Source organism: Gopherus flavomarginatus, chromosome 7 (genome assembly GCF_025201925.1).
Source record: "Gopherus flavomarginatus isolate rGopFla2 chromosome 7, rGopFla2.mat.asm, whole genome shotgun sequence".
Lineage (NCBI taxonomy): Eukaryota > Metazoa > Chordata > Testudines > Testudinidae > Gopherus > Gopherus flavomarginatus.
In genome coordinates, this window is record NC_066623.1 from 13,794,663 (window position 1) to 13,818,188 (window position 23,526).

Genomic DNA, 23,526 nt, shown 5'->3' on the forward strand with positions numbered 1-23,526 from the left:
TACATTAATTAATTGCAGGTAAAGTATTTGCTATCCAAATGATCGGGCAATATTTGAAAATGCCTGTATTTTAGGGTTTGTGATTGTGCTGGCTTGTTGGATTTTTCTTTTTTTTAAAAAAGAACTTGTATATTTTCATACTGCCTGCTAGGATGTAAGGGGGTGGGGGCTTTTGTCTATTGTGAACGTATTCTGTATAGGTTCTTACACTGCCCTCATCACCATAGTGTCTGATGCCTTCCAGTCATAAATTAAGCGGCGTGAATGACATCTCTCACTGTAAAAGACAAGGTGAGGGAGGTAATATATTTTCTTGGACCAACTTCTGTAAGTAAGAGAGACAAGCTTTTGAGCTGCAAAGAGCTGTCCTTCAGGTCTTGAAGAAGAGCTCTGTGTAGCTCAAAAGCTTGCTGTCTCACCAATGGATGTTGGTTCAATAAAATATATTACCTCCCCCACCTTGTCTCTCTAATATCCTCGGACTGACATGACTACAGCAACACTGCATCTATCTCTGTGGTTTGTTCTTTTTCTGATGCTCTCCCCCAGGGGAGAATCGTATGTACAGGGCCATGTCTTGTTCTGATAGGGTCTTTGGTTTTGTTTTCTTTAAATTACATGCTGCTTCTCTTATGTCAGAGAAGGCAAGTTGGAGAAGTCCACCTTGCACTTGGAGCGAAAGGTGGTGAGGTTTGTGATGGTCCTTAATTCCTGGGGGAGTTGGTTCCATGGTCTCTGGCTGGTACCTAAGAAAGCTCAGTCCACTACACAGCTGAGTTTCACTCTTATGGTAGAAAGTGCCATTGTGCCAGAGGAGCACAGTCAGTTGTTGATCGCAGACATCTTGCTGAAGCTTTCAGCTCTTTTATATATCCTGGCCTCGGGCCATTGAGCACCTGGAATAAAAAGACAAGACCTTGAACTTGACTCTATACCCATGGGTATAAATGAGGATAAAATATGGCCCAAGGAGTCAAATGTTTCCTTATAGACTAGAATAAGAGCCAAATCATTTCCCCATTTATTACAACAGGAGTTTTGCAACTGACTTCAGTAGGAGCAGAGTATAAATATAAACTAATGGTTTAATTATGCATTGTTTAGAATACCTATAAACAAATGCAAATTCTGGCTCTGCCCTACAAATAACACAGTACAGTGGATCTCAACCCTTTTCTGTACTGGCCCCTCCTCCCTCTCTCTCTCTCCCTCTCCTACGTAGCACGGATCTAGCTGAGATCTTCCTCCATTTAGCAGTATAGAATAGGCAGGGTGGTTGCAGCCACCTGACAGCTTTTGTGAACCCCTGGGTATACAGCCCCCAAAGTGAGAAGCCCCGACTGAACAAAACCAGCCTACACGGCCACAATCTATTAAAAAGTGTAATATGCCTTAAGTGATTTCTAATTGATATAGCTGGGTTATTATTTATTTATCACTGTACAGTGCATACTCTGGAACCCACTGAAATGCAAACCTATTCCAAGAACAGAACTGCTGGCTGTAGACATTTGCTACCTGTCACAGGGGAAAGTAATATAGCCAGAATCCCCTTAGGTGTATGCCTACCAAAGAAAAAGTCAGCTTCCTTTGAACCAAATGATAAAATGCAGCCATTTTGTAAACTGCATGAAATAATAAACTGTTACAATACATTTTACCTTGTACCGCAATTTTGTGCATTCATTACTGTAGCAGTGAATCACTCCCAAATCAGTTTCTGGCAAAAGTATATGATTTTTCAAAGAAAAATATTTCCCATGGATTTGCCCTTGGAAAGTATGTGTGTTGGGGTTTGTGCATGCATATATACATGCACACACATATATACATATTACACACAAAAACTGTTCAAGTAATGTTATTGAGGTTGCAAAGTCAAGCACTTAGAAGTTAAGAAATGCCAGATTTATGGTGAAGAAAAACAAACATTATTTTGTACAACTCCCTTTCCCCCTATCATTCGCAAGCTTTGAAACCTGAACCTTCAGCACTGACGTATAGACTGCAGTACTACTCCAGCAAAAAGGAGTAAGATGGCAGCAGGAAGAGGTTGTTTTTCCAGAAAGCGTGGGGATTAAGGTTGCCAACTTTCTAACTGCACAAAACCAAACACCAGTGCCCCACCCTTGCCCCATGCTTGCCCTGCCCCTCCATGAGGCCCCGCCTCTTCCCTGCCCCTTCTCCAAGGCTCCGCCCCTGTTCACTCCATACCCCCTCCCTCCGTTGCTTGCTCTCCCCTGCCATCACGTGCTCATTTTCACTGGGCTTGGGCAGTGGCTGGGGTGCAGGAGGAGGTGAGGACTCTGTGGGTGAGGGGTACGGGATCCGGGTGGCACTTACCTCAGACAATTCCTGGGAAACGGCTGGCATGTCCCTCTGGCTCCTAAGTGGAGGCGAGGCCACGCAGTTTAGCACACACTGCTCCCTGGCCCCCCTGCACAGGCATGCTCCCCCCCCCCACAGGTGCCATCCCCACAGCTCCAGCTGGCCGCAGTTCCCTCCTCAGGTTGGAGGGATCCCAGCCTGGCTCCCTTTCCTCCCTTGTTCCCCCTAACTATAGAACTTAGGCAGCTCCTGGGTGTCTCCGGAGCCAGGTGTGCTCCTGCTGCTTGGGGAATGACATGAGCCCAGCCTGAGAATGTTTAGTAACTTTGGCAGTCTGCCAACATTTTTACTGAGGAACACGTGAGGGAAAGGAAATAGCAACTTTTAAAGTCAGTAGCTGAGCTAAATTTTAATGGAATTTTGTCGGGACAAAGAAAAGGCAGTTCCATAGCCTGAGTGGATTCCTGCTGCTAGATATCAAAGGCTTGATGCAAACAATGGTGGTGTGAGAGCATCTCAAAAAAAAAATGTTGCAAGAAACCTTAGTAATAGAAAGTTGTTAGGCAACCAAAATCCAGGGTCACTACAAGCTCTTCCTGTAGTGTGTAAGTGTATGTGTATCAATCTTTCTAAAAATATTATGTACTATGTTGTTATTTATGTAGCAATAGTGCCCAACATATGTAGTTAAGGTTGAACAGCACTTTTCATTCTAAGACCCTGTTGTCAGTTACTTATAACTGCTAGACTTAAACATTTCAGCGTGAACTTTTCCAAGCCAGGTGTTTGCATGAATTTTTTTTGGAAAATTTCAGCTAAAATGGTTCATCTGTTTCCAGGGATAAGATTAGGAAAAAATACATTGTTTTGCCCGGGTTTAAACAAGTGCTTACAATGGTTTCACTGAGAAGCTATAGTGCCCTCTTGCGTTGGAGCTGGGAATTGCAATTTGGCAAGGGAGTCACACTGGTGTCACTTTTAGTCATCCCTGTGAAAATTCACCCAAGCTCTGAGTCTTTGAAAAAACTCATTTCCTCTATGCCCAATAGGTTGTTAGAGTTTGACAGCTAAATTCTCTAGAGATTCTGTCTGCACTGAGCATGTTTCAGTCCCTCACAGCTCCTACAGGTGATTGGATTGTACGTGCATGTTTTCACTGAGCGATTAAATATGCAGAGACTGAGCAGGATTTTCCCTACAAACTGCTTTTTTCTTGTTAGCTGGGGGCCACCATGGTGCCTAGCACCAGAGTTAAGGGCGTGAGATTCTCTTTTGCATGGTCAATGCTCTCCCTGCTGACAACCAGGCAGTATAGAGGAGGAGGAAGTTGCCTGATTTGAATGAAGAGGGTTCAGAGACTGGAGAAATGTGATAAGAAATTCAAGGTAAGATTCAAGGGATGTCAGAGTGGGGGATAGAAACCTGAGGAGCAAGGGGTTGGGAACAGGAGCTGGAAGGAGGGGACAGAGGAAGGACAAGAGGAGTACAGAATCTAAAATATTACTACAAACTTTTTCTGTCAGATCGGTGCCATGTACAGAATCCACAATGATGTGGAGAGATATGAAGGTTTTATTAGGACCAAAAGAAAAAAAAACCCTTTAGTCCACCATTTATGACAATTATGGCTGAGATTTGCAAAGCCACTTAAAGGATTTGGACTCCTAATTCCCTGAGCTGGCTTTGAAATTTTTAGCCTATGTATTTGACATAGAGTAGTTTCTAAGAGTGAATATTATTTAAATATACTTGGAAAACCTGGGTTCAAGTCCCTGCTCTGGCACAGACTTCGTGTGTGAACCTAACTCACTTAGCTGCTGTGTGTGTCAGTGCTCCATCTGCAGAAGCAGGATAACAGTACTTCCACCCACTTAATCTCACAGAGGTGTGAGGATAAATCCATTACAGATCAGTAGGCACTCAGATACTATGGCAATGAGGGCCATATAAGTACCAAAGATAGATATAAATATCCAGGTCTGTTGAATTATTTATTGATGTATTTCTATTAGTCATTTTGAGGGTCTCTAACTCTAAAAACTCACTGGTGTGACTAGTTTCTCTCAAATGATTCCATTACGCATTGCAAATAGGAATATCTAAAGGATTCTTACCATTGAGCCGCTGGTCTGCTTCCCTCCAGGAAATCATAATGAATAATTAATATTTTAATTATAGTGCTGCTAAGAGTCTCACATATGCCTTTAAATAGTATTCCAAACCCGCAACCTCCTGCACAGGAGGTTTCTCTGCCTTATGGTGATTTCAGGTGATTTAAGACCCTTTACAATTTCACCTCCATTTAGTGTCCATGGAGTTGGAAATAAGCTAAGGGAGCCACTTTTGTGTTTTTTCCACAATGGAATGTGCTTAGTATGCGCCACATAAATACTTCTTTGAACCTTGCCAACTGGGCAGTGATAGACTCTGTCGTTTTAGGGTTACAATTAATGCCCTTGTCTTGGTGTGTTTTATTTCCATCTTTTCCTGTGGGTAGAAACTTTGAAAACATTAATTTGTCAAAAGCCTGGAAGCTACACAAAGAAGAAAAGAAGCAATCATGGCTTTGTCATTTGAGGAGGAGACTGGCCTTAGTGTCCTATCAACTTTAGTCCTAAATATATTTTACCATTATTGTAAAATGCCCTTCAGCTGGCACCAAGTGTTCCTCACACACTGAGTTAATACATTCAGCAGCACAGACTCTTTAAGGTGAGAATTGAATCTTGTTGCCCCTTGACAGAGAGGGAATAATAGTGTAATACAACGGAACGTTTTTGAAATGCTAATGCACGCCACCTGCAACTTAATTTTATTTTTTCATATTGCCTTTTTTATATGACATTTCACAGTCCCATAGCTTCAATAGATGGATCTGCATCATAAAAATGACACACCAGTGATTTAAGAAAGATAGTCCGTCTGAGTGAAATGGATGGAGCGCTTTCAAGTGTCAGTTTAGCACCTATTACATAGGGTCAATGTTCGTTTTCAATACATCATTAAAGCATCCTGTTAAATCACTCAGAAAATGTTCATGTTCTTCTTTCTGAGCCACCGTGTTAGATTATAGGGATAATGAAGTGTAACTGCACATAAATGGCAGCATTACACAAGCATATTTTATTGTTTTCAGGGCCACTGTTTTAGGTTATTCTGAAAATGAAACAAAAAAAAACAGAAAAACCACAAAGAAATACAGAGTACTTCTTTAGGTGATAGCTCCCATGTTTATGTTTGCAGTAAGCTACCAGCTCCATCAAATTTGATATGTAGCGAAGTCATTCCCCACTCTATCAGTTTTACAATATACAGTAGTCACTAAACTAATATCAATAAAATCAAAACTGCCATCAGCCTAGTAGTTCTTAAATTACATTATAGAAGATATATTTCTCTTATTTCAAGAAGAACCTTGGAAAACCAGTTATTTCAATAGACCTCACTCTGCAAAGGTCATTTCAAGTGCAAGACTATTATTGCTTGCTCCAAATGGTCGAGGGGTTCAGAGTTAAAACTTTGACCTGCAATTTCAGATTAAAATTAGACCTCACAGGACATGAATCAGAACTTAATAATAGAAAACTTTAAAATATTTAAATGTCCTGAGGAAAGATACCATCAAAAATATAATCCTACTAGTAATCCCTTTCAGCAATATTTATTGGTATCCAAGGCAAGAGAAGTATTAACCCAGTGATACTTTGTTATGAAACCATGATTACAGTGTTGTAAGAGTTATCCACATTAGGAGAGGATAACACATTGTGTTCTTTAGGCTAATATAAATGGTTATTTCCCTTCTCCATGGCTTTCTATGGATAGAACTACTTTCAATTACAGAATATCAGTGCAGCTATGTCACATCCTGTGCCCAACCCTTCACACACATTTAGACCATAGTCGTCTTAGCTCTGGGCTTGTCTTCTTCCATTTGTTTGGACAGTGCTGTTCACTCTTTTGGTATATTATAAATAATAATAAAATATTACAAAACACGATGCAGTGGTGGTGGTTTTTACATGACATCAAAGAAAAAAAATGCCTTTGAACCAATCTCTACAAAATAGTGATTTCCTGCTGTCTTAGGGTATTCAATAATGTATATGTCTATACATTATATGGAGGAACCCCTATTTTCCCCCAGATAATTTGAACTCTTCCTTATTTGTAAGTATAACTAAAAATGAAGGCAACCCCATGTCCTGGATGCCCTTAGCCTCTGACTGCCAGAAACTGGGAAAGGACAACAGGAGATGGAAGCACTTGGCATTGGACACTTTTGGAAGACAGATACTGGGCTAGATGGACCATTGGTCAACCCAGTATGGCCATTCTTCTGTTCTTATGAATGGCACAAGAAGCAAGGGTGCTGGAACAATTTGTATAGTGGGGGTGCTGAGAGCCATTGAACCAAACTGTAAACCCTGGATATGATGGAAACTGCTTCAAGCCAGGGAGTTCAGCAGCACCCTTAGTTCCAGGACCTATGACAAGATGAATCAACATCAAGTAGGAAACAATGTGAATATAAACCTATTTATATGGGTCTGTGGAATCAGGAGGGAAGGTGTCAGCTCAGCAACCCAAATGCACACGAAAACACATCTGCAGAAGATGGTAATTACCACGATGGGGTAAAGCTTGGGTAAAAGGCTTTAAGAGGTGGCTAATGATTTAGTTTTTCAATGCTTCAGTTGGGAAATTCCTACCAATAACAAGGCATTTGTCTCAGTGACAGGCTTATTTTAAAAAATGTTCCAAGCAAATAATTATACTTGATTATGACACTTAATGGCATTGAGTTTTCCCCATTCAACTGTTAAAGATTGTAAAAATCTGCTACCCTGCTGCCAATAAACTGCTCTGCAGGTTACACATGCTGCAAATCAGCTTTTCTAGACCCCGGTCCTCCTGTCAGTGCTTGAAAGGAGGCATTGATTCAAAAGTTGCTGATCCACATAACAAGGAGGTGAAAGTAATGGCAGCAAAGTAAAGGCTTTGCCTGTTAGGGGGCTATAACAGACCACATCTGGAACATGAAACGATTGCATACAGAACAGCCTATTTTTAGAGGCTCCACAAGGTCATACACCTCATTTTTTATGCCTGAGAGAAATGCAAATTTAAGCATGCAGTGCTCCAAGAGACCTCTGCATTTCTTTCATTATTCTCTCAGCCTATGCACAGTGCACCCAGCCATTTGATGGCATCATAATCAGGCAGGTGGAGAGCTGGTAGACCACCACTGAAATACATCAGTGGGCCCTCTTTGAGGATAGGCAACATAGGCAAATGCAGCAGTGTCACTGAAAGATCTACTGTATGGCCACCCTATGCTGACGGGAGAGAGCTCTCCCACTGGTATGATTAAACCACCCACAATGAGTGGCAGGAGATGCTCTACTGCTGACATAGCGCTGTCCACACTGGCACTTTTGTTGGTGAAACTTTTATCAATCGGGGGCAGGAGGGGTGTTTTTTCACAACCCTGACTGACAAAAGTTTTACCGACAAAAGTGCTAGTGTAGATATAGCCGAAGTTGACCACAGCTGCATCACAGATCATTAGAAAAAACCCATTTAAAGAGATTTTCCACACAGTTGCCCTGTCCTGTTCAAAACCAGTTCAGTGATGACCACAGGTACCTTGGCAGATCAAAACCTGGTGGTCAGATGGTTGGGTCAGTGAAGAGAGTGATTGATTGACGATGGTCACCGCTGACCACTTGTTGCACCAAGCTGATTCCACCATCATGACCTGTGGTGGCATAAATGACCATAAAGGGTGCCTAGAAGACAGGCAAGCTGGCGGGTGGTTGAAGAGATCTGTGTACAAAGGCAGGTTGCTGTTCTCATGGATCTTGGCCAACAGCATGACAGAGGCCTTCTCACAGTGAATATGGCCTGGTGTTACGTTACTACGTATTGGCAGCCATGGCAGTGGAGTTGCATGTAAAGTCCCGGTAACAATACACACAGCTTTGTCAAGCTCTACCTCAATCAGCCTTTTGTGAGATGAGCAACACCAGGCCGTAGCACAGTACTCTGCTGTTGAATAGCAGAGGGCAAGGGCTGATGTTCTAAGCATCTGGGTGCTCAAACCCCAAATTGAACCGGATAATTTTCTGAGTAGGTTGCTCCGAGCGCTGACTTTGGCTGCTATCTTCTTCAAGTAGTTGCAGTATGTTAATGACCTATCTAATGTCACACCGAGGTAACCCAGGTTTGGATCATGCTGCACACATTGGCTGTTGAAGAAAACATTTAATTTGTGGCTTGTGCTTGCATTACGCAAATGAAATACACTAGCAACTGTCTTGGAAAAGCTCAGCTGCAGGCACCATCGTATAGTCTGCTATGAATGTCATTCAAGACTTCATCAATTTCTGAGAAGGACTGAGTGGGCACATTGAAGAGTATCAGTGAAAGAACTGAGCCTTGAAGAAGGCCATTGATCTGATACTTCCAAGAGTTACAGTGGTTGGCCATGTGTATGCTAAACCGCCTGTTCTGAAGAAAGAGTTCTACTACTTCAACCACCCAATATGAGCCAACTTGAGAGAATTTGAACAAAAGGTCTCTGTGCTAAACCATGTCATAAGTGGTGGTCATCAAGAAGATGGCTCCAGTCTTCAGATTTGCTTGAAAACAATTTTTGATAAAGGTGGTCAAGGCCAGGACTGGATCACAGGTGCTGCATCCTTTCCTGAACCTTGCCTGCTCGACCTGCAAGTCATGGTCCAAATCCAGAGTGATTCGTTGGAGGATCAAACGCTCAAACACCTTGAAACACACTGACAGCAAGAATTTTGGACAGTAACTTAACACATTGTAGGGGTCCTTGTCTAGCTTACAAATGGCAATAATCGTTGCTTGATGTCGAGTGCGTGGTAACTTCTTCTCATCACTTCTTTTCATCGCTGATGCATGTATAGTATATTAGATAACCCATTCTTCTAGGATCCCTATGATAGGGAGCATACAAGCTGCAGTAACCTAGCACAGTAAGGTTAAATAGGGTGATTGTGTCAGTAAGGAAATCCTCTCCCAATACTGACGCAAGTCCACATTGTTCTTTTCTCTGAATTGCTATGCTTTTGTGCAATAAAGTAAACACAATTTCACAATACCATTTCTTTCAGTATTTAACCTTTTTTATTAACCCAGAGAGAAATTGTTTGGCCTCAGTTTTAGCCATCTGTAAAATGGGGGCAGAAATGTTTGGAGTCTTAGTAAATGTTTGTGTAATGCTTTCAGATCCTCGTATGTGCCAGATAAGCAACAAAGCATTATTAATTATTTCATAACAAAAAGGGTTAGTGGATTGATTTTTCTAGCTGTTTCAGTTCAGAGAGGATGGATTTCGTTTAGTTGTTCATTCAGCACAAATCCCTCCAATATATGGTTCAAACATACTTATCTGCAGACCACCCAGGGCTTTACGAGCTTCAGAAATGTAATGACTGTGGAGCTGCTGCAAAATGCTTGTCAGAGTTGAGAGCTTTGCTGAATAAGCCTGTCAAAGTAAGTTACAGTTTGTGAGCTTCCTACCCTCCAGCCAGATTCATTCATCATCATAAGGCCAGTTAGGCTTCCAGTGATGGCCATTCTAAATTTAAAAATTAAAAAACAACAGAAATTGTGCCATCTAGCTATGGGGAATTTCAGGCATCTTCACAAACAGAAGCCAATAGAGAACACATATTGATCATTAACTATCTATCTTAGGTATAGCCCACCTTTCTGATTCCTACTAGAGCTGGGGACATTTTTTGGCCAAATATTTTTTAAGCAACCAATACAGATTTGACGACACCAAAATGTTTTGCAAGGTCACATTGATTTCACTGAATTGTTCGTGCCATAAACAAACCAAAAAAAGTCCCCAAAAGTCAAAACATTCCCTTTTGACATTTGCAAATGGGAACATTTTGATTTTTCAGTTCAAAATTACTTTGTTTAGAAATTTCCTTCAAAATACATTTTAAAAAATTTAAAAACATTTTTCAAAGCTCAAAATCAAAACAAAGCATTTACTTTTGGGCCAAACAAATGTTTCAGATGACCCTAAACTAAATTATTTTCAACTTTCCGATTTGCAGAAAAATTCAAAACATTTTGGTTTTAGTGTGATCTAAACCCTTTTTTTTTAATTTATATTTCCAAATTGCCAATGAAACAAAAAAATCCATTATTCACATTGCTCTCATTCTTAGCATACCCCTTAGAAACAAGCGGTAGTGTTTCCTGACTCTTCTATTTTTATTTTTTTTTTTGCTTTACTTACATTTCCCAAAAACATACTCGAGAGGTTTCTTTTTCGCTGTTTGAAATTGTTCCTCCCGAGCTCTGAGCTCAGTCCATGTTTCCTTGGATTATTAAATAACTTTGGGATATTTTTATCCCTTTCTTATGTGACAGTATACCAATATCATCACAGTTCTCCAACCTTTTTACGCTTTTGAAAACTTTTATTAGGAAACCTTGACCTTCCCTCTTCTTTATGAGAATTAAGTTATATCTTTTAAACTTTCCTCATCATTTCAAATCTTTATTCTTTGGGTCTTCTTTGTTTCCCTGCTCCGCACCTTCACCACGGCAATAGCTTTCCAGTGATGTCATATTCCCAGTGAAGATCTACCCAAGTGCCTTTTGCTGAAGCTAGAGTCAACCTGTTCTTTTGCATTCTGTTCAGACAGCAATAGTATCAGTTTACTTTTCTTTTTTCTTGCTGTGCATTGAGATATGGTGGTTTCAAAGGCTTCTACAAAAATAAATCGAATCCTGATCAGTATGTTGCATGGTTGTGGTAGGTAGCACCAGACAGGTTCTTTGCTCAGAGACTAATTATTTTGCATTAGTCTACGTTGATCAGCATTTGCCTTTGCAACTCCAATCACTTATAAAATCCAAAATGTCTTGAAAATGGGTCCATTTTTCCTCATTATTTACTCTGCCTCTGGATTTTGAAAACTAAAAAATTTGTCATTTTTACGTAAAAATATCCTACCCGATTTGCAATGTATTTTTAGAGTATAAAATTAAATATTTTTATAATATAATAAAAAAGAACCAAATTCTGCCTGACTTCAGGTAGCACATACATATCTAATAGCAGTATTTGGCCCAGAGGAAAGGTATAACAAGTGGGGTTCCGCAGGGGTCTGTTTTGGGACCGGTTCTGTTCAATATCTTCATCAACGATTTAGATGTTGGCATAGAAAGTACGCTTATTAAGTTTGTGGACGATACCAAACTGGGAGGGATTGCAACTGCTTTGGAGGACAGGGTCAAAATTCAAAATGATCTGGACAAATTGGAGAAATGGTCTGAGGTAAACAGGATGAAGTTCAATAAAGATAAATGCAAAGTGCTCCACTTAGGAAGGAACAATCAGTTTCACACATACAGAATGGGAAGAGACTGTCTAGGAAGGAGTATGGCAGAAAGAGATCTAGGGGTCATAGTGGACCACAAGCTTAATATGAGTCAACAGTGTGATACTGTTGCAAAAAAAGCAAACGTGATTCTGGGATGCATTAACAGGTGTGTTGTAAACAAGACCCGAGAAGTCATTCTTCCGCTTTACTCTGCGCTGGTTAGGCCTCAACTGGAGTATTGTGTCCAGTTCTGGGCACCGCATTTCAAGAAAGATGTGGAGAAATTGGAGAGGGTCCAGAGAAGAGCAACAAGAATGATTAAAGGTCTTGAGAACATGACCTATGAAGGAAGGCTGAAGGAATTGGGTTTGTTTAGTTTGGAAAAGAGAAGACTGAGAGGGGACATGATAGCAGTTTTCAGGTATCTAAAAGGGTGTCATCAGGAGGAGGGAGAAAACTTGTTCACCTTAGCCTCCAATGATAGAACAAGAAGCAATGGGCTTAAACTGCAGCAAGGGAGATTTAGATTGGACATTAGGAAAAAGTTCCTAACTGTCAGGGTAGTTAAATACTGGAATAGATTGCCTAGGGAAGTTGTGGAATCTCCATCTCTGGAGATATTTAAGAGTAGGTTAGATAAATGTCTATTAGGGATGGTCTAGACAGTGTTTGGTCCTGCCGTGAGGGCAGGGGACTGGACTCGATGACCTCTTGAGGTCCCTTCCAGTCCTAGAGTCTATGAGTCTATGAGTTTTCTTTTGGACTAGCAGCTGTGTAGCAAGATTCAAACTAGCGTGACTTTAGATGGCCTAATTAAGGACCTCTCCAAATTGGGATTTGGAATGGAAATGCTGTCTGACAGCTAGAATGATGACCAAATATTTGTCATCGTTTCACAAATTGTAAAATTAAAGATCCTTAGTGAGTATTGTTTCACATCAGTTTTCTTGGTGGGAAAAAAACCTTGCTGAACTGAAGAATTTGGCAGGGGAGAAATAAGAATGAAAAATAAAGACTAATATGACCTTTAACACTAGTCATTAAAGTATATTGGAACACAGTGATTTCTGAGACAAAAACAACTGAAGAATTTAAGTATTACCTTCAGGATTATTCTACTGTGTGATTTAAATCTTCTGGCATTTCAGACCATTGTTTTACTGATAGGTCAAAGACAAGAATGATTTAAAAGGAGGACTTAACTTTTAGACAAATGGTGCCAACCTGGTGTTTTTAAAGGGTCATTATCTGACCTGTTGTATAAAAATTCTGGACCAAGGCTAAAATAGCACTTTCTGAGTGTAGCTCTCAAAAACCTGCTCTGGATCCTTGTACTGATTTACACTATATATTTTGCTGTAATTTCTATGGCAAACCTATTTCCAAGAATGTTCATAACATACAGCAGACTTATTGTTTCATTTATTACAGAGAATAGGGTTCCCTCAGTACAAATGGGGAGATCCTAAGTGAAGTTGCAGAATTTTGGTAGCTGTAGAACTTAAGAGGCATTTGATTCACTTTTCACCCGATGGCTCAATAATTTTTTTGCTGCTTCTTCGAGTAGGGTCCCTGTGGGTGCTCTACTATCAGCCCTTCTTTCCCTCTGCTTCAGACTGTTCTTTGCTGGATGTTCAGATAGAGAAGGAACTGAGGGCGGTTTTTCCGCACAGTGCTGTATGCCCTCAGAGAGTGGCACAAGGTTGTATACAGCACATGCTCAGACTAAACGGACATTGATAACAGTAAATCTATAATCAAGGGCTCAAGGGGTGTATGCACAACTGAAGTGGAGCACCCATAGAGATACGCATTCCAAAGAACCACAGGTCCTGCACAAGGGAATAACTTCTTCTTCTTCCTAGTGTATTTTAAAACTTTATCTACAAAACTCTGAATGCCAATTTTGTTCAATGAAACCTAAAATGATCTGAAACTGTTTGATCTATCTCTTATGTGCCCCCATGTTTGTATCTATTATTCTACTGAAAAGCAAGATACAAGGCGATAAATTATTTGAGATTGATAATAAAAAGGCATTTTAAGTGAGGATATACAATAGGCTGATTCTGGGTACTCCATTCATTTCCTAGATTTATTGATGACCTCATAACTCATGAGTGGTAGAGCAAAGAGGAATTTTTGAAAGGTCATCAATAACAAGTGGAAATAAACGATGTATCCAGAGTAAGTCTGTTGTGTTTCCAATCTATGCACAGTGCTTGATGATAAATGTGGTTGAAGATGACATGTTGAAGAGATTGAAAGGGAACTTTTTATGGATCTAGACAGTCAGGAGTCAATGTAGCCCTTAGTCTCTACTTTGACAAGGTGCCTTCATAGGTCAGAAATATTCAGCTTCATCTACCAGAATACACCTGTGGGGGTTGGAATTCTACATCAAGAATGTTGCTTCTTCATTCAGAAATGGGCAGGGAGAGTTTACTTATTGCTCAAGTAGAAATGTGAGAAGCCAGGAGAGATGTTAGTATTACAGAGGATGTGGTTCGTTGCTTCCATTCTTGAAGGAAGCAGTATGGTGAGATAGCCTGTTTTGTTATCTGAAGAGGATTCAGACCCCAAGGAAAGCCAGGAAAGGATCAAAAGGTTCCAGTAATAGCCGCTTTAGTGACGGATTTACAGTATAACAGCATGATGATGCAAGAAGTATTTAGATGATATTTCTTGTGATGTTAAGCTGTTAGTTCAACATTTGTATGTTAATATAAAGATAAAGTGCCTTGAACTCAAACTGTGACCTCATCACGAGGTTAGTGAGATAATATCTTTTACTGGTGAAAGAGACATGCTTTCAAGCTTACACAGAGCTCTTCTTCAGGTCTTGGAAAGGTACATAGGCCTGGTCCGCACGCTCTGGACAATGCAGTTAAACAAACCTAACCCTTGGTGTAGACGGCATTCGGTCAATGGAAGAAATCTCCTGTCAACCTACCTACTGCCTCTTAGGAAGTTGGATTACCTACAGCAATGGAAGAAACCCTCCCATCGGTTTATGTAGTGTCTTCACTGAAGCACTACAGCAGTGCAGCTGTGTGGCTGCAGCATTTTAAGTATAGCCAAGTTCTCAAAATGTCACAGCTATAGATGAGGTAGAACAAATTGTTTAGCAGGAGGAGTTAACATGTTGTTTAAAACCATTCAAGGTGAAGTGGGCAGCTAACACCTCTGTAGTGATAGGACAAGGTAAGGTTAGTAGGTAATAGATTGTTGTAATGACCCATAAATCCAGTGTCTTTAGTAAGTCCATGATTTTTAACATTTGACAAAGTTTTGAATTTAAACTCCCACACTCATCTTTTGAAGGTGTTACGCAGGTTTCTTTTGAGGAAGTGGGCTGAGAAGTCAAATATGGAGAAATCATTTTGTGAAACATGCTCACCCATGGGTGATATGGTGTTTTTGTCATTTTATCAGTTTTCTGTGTGAAATAACTGAGAAACATGATGATATTTTCATTCTCTGGACTGATAACCTAAACTCCCACAGAGATTTTCACCACAACTTCAACCACCATCACCACCCATGCATCAAACTACCTCTAGAACACTCCCACACCAACATCAGCTTCCTGGTGAGTCAGTCACAACCCTCTGAAAAAACATTGAATTCCAGTAAGTTGTTAGATGGCACTTTGTTGCTGACAGTGCCGCCTTTCAAAGGACAATTGAAATCAACTTCCTGACCATTTGTCGTCATTAAAGATTCCATGGCACTATTTTGCAAAACAGGGATGTTGTTAACCTTGGTGTCCTGGCAAAATTTCAGTTTCTGTAATTATATCATATTCAATCTACTTAAATTCTTCACTTCCTCCTTTGTTGTGTAGGGTTGTTGTATGCTGTTAGACGTTGGATGTATTTCACCCAAGTTGTAGGTGCAACCCAGTGGTGGGCAAACTTCATTCTGTCTGTATGGGTCGAGATTTTCAAATGTAAATGCACACAGTTGTAAGTTTACAGTTACATGCACGTAAGTGGTTTGGGTCCTCTCTACCTGATATTTTGACAGATAGTCTTAAGCTGACAGTTCCTTGTTTACTCACAAAGGTCATTTTCTGCTAAGAAGTCTCACCTTTGCAACTTACATTCCCACTTTCTCAGACAGAGATGGAATCTGTTGACCTTCAGGCAGACTACTTTCCCATGCTGTTGAAAGAGTTTGTAAAGAGAAATATGCTTTGTCTCAAAAAGACCAAGAAGTAAGTGTGCATCCTCCCAGGGCTTTTTAAAAATGTAAGATCTTGGGAAACACAGCCAGGCTTCTTTAGACGAATATGCTAGTGTCATACAGTTAAGTATAAATGGCACTAGGGAGTGCCTTGTATCTGTAAGTTTACAGCACAGCTTGGTACAGATGCTGCTTCTGGTTTCTGCAATAAAATTCAGGAGATGGGAGGCCATGTCTAGGCACTTAAGTGGGAGTCAGGAATCCTGGGTTCTATTTCTGGCTCAGCAAGTCATTTCACTTCACAACAACTCTGTTTCCCATCCACCCCTTTGGTCTGTTTTCTCTGTGTAGATTGCAACTCGTCAGGGCAGGAACTGTAACTTACTGTGTGTTTGTACAGAGCCTAGCATAATGAAGTTCTGATCTTGATTGGATCCTCTAGATGCTATAATAATAATAATGAGGCCGAGCTTTCCATAATATCTAAACAAAATCTTTGCAAAACTTAACTCTAGTACTACAACTGCAGTGTTAGAATTGGTTAAATAATGTTTCAATAAATTACTATTAATTATTTACGCAAATTAATAATAATGAATAGTTGAGCTAATTAAAAATATAGGATCTGAGATTGCTTTGAATGGATATAAATCACAAAGGAGTATGCATCAAAGCTTGCAGAAAGCTTGTCAGTGAGTGCCCTACAGTTATGTATTATGCCATAGTGAATCAATGTCATGTTAGGTTTCTGAAAAGCCTTTACATTCTCAAAGCTGTAATTTAAGGAATAGATAATATATGCTGGTGTTTACAAACTGACTATTGATCGTATTAATATTGGATGTTGGGTTGCAAGTTTTATCTGGAAATGCTTTTAACTTTTATGCCAAAGTTGTGTTCAGTAGATATAGTTTGATGATTTGGAACAAATATAGTTATCTGTGGGGGTTTTCCTGGTACGTGAGCATTATGTAGTCAAGCTGCAGTCGGAAACAATTGAGCCATGAATGCTTATGTTCTGCACAGAATTATGGCTTGTTGTTGCATACTAATTTTTATATAAATGTGCCTGTCATTTGTGTCTCTCAGAATGATAATCTTACTTTGTATAGCTATAGCATGTTGTGAAGCAATCATTTAAACAAAGCTACTAAATACAGATACACCTATTGCATTTCAGAATGTGTGCGTATCTGTGTCACTTAGTAGTATTATGGTTCAGAACAAACCAGAAAGCAGTGTGGTCTTGTGGGTAGGTCACTGGACTGGGAGTCAGGAGGGGTGGAGTTCTGAGCTGCCATCTAATCCTGGGCGTATCCCTTCTCCTACCCTCTTCAGGGGAGAACGCTTCAGTTCTAAATGTTACTGCGTGTGGCTCTTATCCCAGAGTGGTGGGATGGGGGTTTCTTTACTCATGCTCCACATTTGTTTCAGAATTTGGCGCTATATGTGTTTCTTCGGGAGAGAGAGCACAAAGCTTTAAAAAAAGACTATATTGCCTTTAGGAAATTGTGTGTAAAACTTCTAGTGAACTGTTCTCTTCACAAAGACCAATTCTTTAATTCAGGATAATAAATCTATGAAATGGTTTAACATACCTATCCAATCAACATAAATTTTGTAATCTGGGATGTATTGATTCTCCAGCTATAATTCTAGATGTAAACTCGACTTTGAAACTATGGGGCCTGCACCTCTGCTTGCTTTATTTGCAATCTTGAAAACATACTTTTCTGTTAAGATTCTCATCCAGCTGCAGCTAGTCTTTTATGCACCTAACAATGCATCAAGTCTCTTCAGTGGAGCCACTGAGACATCAGCACTAAGCACTCCTCCTCCACTCTCAGTGCCACCCTGATCTACCTCACCCTCCTGGTGACCAGTCAGCACAGAGCCAGCTAAGGAGGAGGAGGAGGAGGAGGTGCAGATTGTGGCAGAACATTCCGATCCTTGCTAGCAGAGAGGTGAGAGGGAAAGAATTGGGATGACAGGAGCCCTCGGTAGGTAATGGAGTGACCAATGATTGGAAGGTGGCAGAATGGAGGAATAGGCTAAGGGGGGCTGACGTTCAAGAGTAAACCAGCTGGGAGGATTGGCCTATGAGAAAGGTGGGGGATAGATTGAAGGAAGAGGCATTCCTCTTGAGCCTCTGTTTCCCCCATCATGTTCCCCAGGGACCTCCCCTTGAAGATTCACAGATCACTCTCCAGTTTCAATTTGGGTAAGTCTTTGCCCAGTTGGATAATTTCTGTGCCCAGAAGCAAGCTCCCCCATCTCACTGAAGCATATCATTGCAAAACTTGTATAATGGTTTATCCTTCAGTGTTCTGCTGTTTCATTGGTAGCTGATGTATTTGAATGTTGTCATGTGAAGATGGGACCTTATCTCATTTGTTTGGATAAAAGTGTGAATGTGATGGTAAAAAGATTGAGAACCACTATGAAATAATAGATTACTTCTCAATTTGTTGAAGTTGTATCCTGAAGAATTTCATATCAAGAAAAAATGTCTTCTCCTTGTACATATAGCTTTCTTTTTTCTAACTTAAATAAACAAAAAATATTCCTACCAAAGGAGTAATTATGTTCTGTAGAACTTAAAAAGCTGCTGATTTTCTTCTATGGTACGAGAGAGCTCCTCAAAAGGGAAACTTGCAAGTGAGAGGAAAATATTCTGTCTTCTGTGGAGACCTTTCATCAATAACTGTGTCTAGACTATCTCTTCACTTCATTATGCAACTATTTTACAATACTCTCATTAAATTCAAAAGTTTATTCAAACAGATTTCCATAATCTATGTGACCATGTAAACTATAGACAATTTGGATAGCTTTGTAAAAGTCAATCTGAAAATGGTTTGGTAAGAAAAGGAGAGTGAAATGCAATTACAAAAGGTTTAGCATTGCAGAGACATTTGAATATAATACACTTTCAGTACCCGAGTTGCAGTTTGAAGAAAAACTGACAAATGAAAGTTATATTTAAAAATTAAAATGTCAAAGAATGTAAATGGCACACAAAAAGTAATTTGATATGTGTGTGTGTGTGTGTGAGAGGAAATATGGGTGTATGTATTACTTCTGTAGGCATCAAGATTTTTGTATCTCTGATTCTCCGTTTCTTGAGAAAGTCCCATGTCAGAGGAAAACTATTTTCTTGGAAAAAAAATAACCCACCTCTGGACTTCCTTTTAGCTGAAGTTTGTATTTCAAGCACAGTATCTGAAGCAATTAACTTTTTAAAAGGTAATTCTCTGTAAACCAAGGGACCTTGAGAAGTCATATTGTCCAGAACCCTGTGCTCAGGCAGGACCAGGGATACCTATACCATCCCTGACAGGTTTGTCTAACCAGTTCTTAAAAACCTCCCATGATGGGGATTCCACAGACTCCCTTGGATCCTATTCTAGTGCTTAACTATCCTTATAGTAGAAAGTTTTTTGCTAATATCTTACATAAATCTCCCTGGCTTCAGATTAAGCCCATTATTTCTTGTCCTACTTTGAGTGGACATGGAAAATAATTGATGACTGTCCTCTTCATAATAGCCCTTAACATATTTGAAGACTGTTACCAAGTTCCCCCTCTCAGCCTTCTTTTTTCAAGACTACACATGCCCATGTTTTCCTAACCTTTCCTCATAGGTCAGGTTTTTTTAAACCTTTTATCATTTTTGTTGCTCTCCTCTGGACTCCCTCCTATCTGTCCCTATCTTTCTTGAAATGTGGAGCCTGGAACCGGACACAATATTCCAGCTGAGGCCTCAGCAGTGCAGAGCAGAGCAGGATAAATATCTCCATCTCTTAGCTTAATACACCCCAGAATGATATTAGCCTTTTTTGCAACTGCATCAGATTGTTGACTCATATGCAATTTGTGATCCACAATAACTTCCAGATCTTTGTCAGCAGTACCACTGGCTAGCCAGTTTTCCCCCATTTTGTAGTTGTGCATTTGATTTTTAATTCCTAAGTGCAGTACTTTGCACTTACTGTTATTGAATTACATCTTGCTGATTTCAGGCCAATTCTCCAGTTTGTCATGGTCATCTTGAATTCTAATCCTGTCTTCCAAAGTGCTTGCAAGCCCTCCCAGCTTGGAGTCATCCACAGATTTTATAAGCATACTGTCTACTCCTTTATCCAAGTCATTAATTTTGTAAGACTAGAAGAGACTGACGGTGAAATTCAGGCCCAGTTGAAGTCAGTGTTAAAAATTCCATTGACTTCAATGGGGCCAGGATATAATCCTCCATATTAATTCTCTTTCAATGACTTACATATCAAGGCTCCAAACTTGCAAATTTTTGTTCACATGTTTAACTTTATGCATAAAATTAAGCATATGTGTAATTAGTTGCAGGGATCGTGGCCTAAATGAGCACAGTTTACAAGTAAAAGATTTTTGCCGCCTAACTGCCAGGATCTGAGATTCTGTCTGCAATCTGGATGTCAAGCTGAGTTCTTTCTAGACTGCCCATTGCCAACAATAGCAGTCTCAACTTAGTTAATAATTCAGTTGATGCATTACCTTGAAATGAAGCCAACTCACTTTCCTATAGGTATGCCGGCTCTGCAGGAATGAACCTGTAAAGCCTTACAACATTTGTTTATCAGCAAATAAAGTTCAGAATTCTCATGGGGCAGATTTGTTGACTTAGAATGTGACGTTTTTCCTTTACTCTTTCAGAAAAGAATCACACTTCAAGTACTTACTATTTGTTTTTTTCTCCACATTTAGAGTGAAAATGGTTTCTTGGAAAAACAAACCATCTGGTTGAAAATATGTATGTGATGAAACAGTTGCTGCTAGACTCTTGATTTGATTAATTTTATTGTTCTTTGTGACATTTTGCATATGGTACTGTACTGGTAAATAATTCAGTGTTAAACCAGCTTTCATTTGTTTGGCCATCCACTCAATGTGTCCCCAGCTTCAGTAAATTAATATAAAAATTATCTCTAAAAATATGTTCCAGACTAAATTGGCAATAACTAAGGCTCCGATTTTTGTCATGAAAATCAAGAATAAAGTCCATGAAACTGAGGGGCACTGCGACCTAGTTAATTGGGTTCCAAAACCACTCAGGTTTGATCCGTCTGATTTTCTGCCTCCATCTATGGAGTGTCGGACAGGGCAAACCTGAGTGGAGCTGCGACCCCATGTGCAAGATTGCAGCTGCTGGAATACAGAGCCAGCCCCAGCCCCACAGGACAGGAGCCACCTCTGTGAGGTGAGTGCAGCGTGGGCTCACTCTCCATCCAGCACTGTTCAGTGACTTTTCCTTTACATATTTTTCCCGCAACTCTGCTGTGAAATTTACTAAAATTTCCATGCCAAAATCATAGACTTAGCAATAACTTGCTTATTTAATGTATAATATGCATGTAATTGTATTAATCGGATGTGCATTTTATTTAGTTGCTTTTAATTTTCTGTCATTAAATGTAAACAATACATGTATGTACAGTGATCACCCTAAATGCCAAGATTTTTCATCAGTTACCATAACATGAGGTATCTGAGGGATCTATACTTTCTCCTAGAATTAGAACAGGAGAAATCTCTGTATCATTATCTATAAGGGCTTATATAGGGAGGAAACATCTGAAACTACAAAGCTGTTTAATCTCACGTACAAATAGGTGACAAGATGCAGGGTTATTGATGGAAGTTGAAGCTAGAAAAATAAAAAATGGAGCTACATTTGTAGCAGTGAGGTTTCTAATCGGGAACAGTGCCAGATAGAATTTTTAATAGTGTGAGTTAACCTTTGAAACAGATTACCAAGGATATGCTCTAGCTCAATTACAAATGGTTGGGTTTGATGCAGGAGTTACTGGTGAATTCCTTTGGCCTTTCTTCTGGAGAAAGTCTGCCTAGCTGGACCCTTCTGGTTTTAAAATATGTAACATGTGCACTGTAAAGTAGCAATTGGCAAATGTTGATTTTTAGTGGCTTCTGTTGAATGTTTCATTTTTGTTCAAATCATATGAGAGCATAATGTATCGGGTGCCCAGGTAACATGGAGTAGGAAGCTGCCTGACTCAAATGCACAGGGGAGAAGGACCTTGCAGGAGTTGAGAGGAGTGAATTGGGACAAATAGCCAAGGGACAGAAAACTGGAGGCCAAAGGTGGGAGAAGATTGGGAGTGGGAATAGGAGGGAGACTGGGAGCCAACTGGAGATTCTGGGATTGGCTGGGCAAGGATACCTGCTACCTTGAATAATTGTATTCTGTTTCTACCTGTGCCACAGTGTTCTTATCTGATGGTAGGCAAGTCACTTAAACCTAACTTTTCACTAATTGTGTATGCCTCATTCTCTGGGTGCCTGACCTGAGAACCTGGATTCTGAGCACTTACTGCTGCAACTGAAGTCAATGGGAGCTGTGCTTCGAACATATACTGTCATATAATTCTAAGCATTCTGAAAAATCAGGTCCTATGGATCTCAGATTTGATGCCCAAGCGTAGTAAAAACTTTTGACTTTAAACACTCTAACTCTGTTTCTCTCGGTAAAATGAGGGTAATACCACTCCCTCACTACACAGAGATGTTGTGAAAATAAATTAATTAGTATTTGTGAAGCACACAGAAACTATATAGAAAAGCCCATGAGGAAAATGATAATTCTGTTTTCAGAGTAGGGATTGAATAGCATGCAGTGAATAGAACATGAGGCCACGTATTGAACAACAAGGAGAAAAAAATTATTGAATAGCTGCTCCTTAAATGTGCTTCATCCATTCTGTGCACTGTATAAGGCACAGGGGTCCTGTGCAAAAATAATGTGCAAAGAATATTTGATCGTGTAATTAAAGACCCTATCACAAGGCGTACTCACAAAGGGGCTGAATTAATGTTGCAAAGGCAGCCGTAATTCTGGTATTTCCTAACTTTGGAGTTTTTGACTTTGCAACCTTAATAATGTTCTTTTAATGTAGTTTTTGTGAGTGTGATATAAAGGAAATCCATGGTGGCTTAGTAAATCATTTTGCTACAAGGTTTTATTAGCCTCAAGAAACTTATGTCAGGTTGTATGCATGTATCACTGAATGAATAGTATTTTACTAGTGGCACATTTTGGTTTCTAATGCATCTTTTAATATGATATACTAGATTATCTGCTTTTCCTATTATTTTTTAGGATGCGCTGTTTAAAACTTTATCTTTTTCAAATAGCTGAAGCTCAAGTTTCTCAAATTAGTTGCCTGGAATCTCCCCTTAAAAGCATTTCCATATAATTAAATTTCAATGTGATACCTGGTTTTATCTGTGAAACCTTATGGTCTTTAATGGGAATCCACATAAGCTAACGTTTAATGACATGGTTTCTGTCTATCTTAGGTACTTATATGGCCCGCATTACTGTGATAACTGTGCTATCTTATCACCTTAACTGAGTTTAGTATCTGAGCCATCTTTTTAAATGTATTTATCACCACGATACTCCTGTGAGGCAGAGGAGTCCTATTATCCCCCATTTTACAGATGGGAAACTGAGGTTAAGTGACTTAGAATCACAGAAGATTACGGTTGGAAGAAACCTCAGGAGGTCATCTAGTCCAACCCCCTGCTCAAACCAGAACCAAAACAAACTAAATCATCTCAGCCAGGGCTTTGT

The 23,526-nt window shown here is 39.8% G+C and overlaps 1 protein-coding gene across 1 annotated transcript in view; it reads left to right on the plus strand.

Annotated features, from left to right (window-relative positions):
- The window catches only part of FSTL4 (follistatin like 4), a 728,839-nt gene that overhangs the window by 606,287 nt on the left and 99,026 nt on the right, over positions 1–23,526 (plus strand).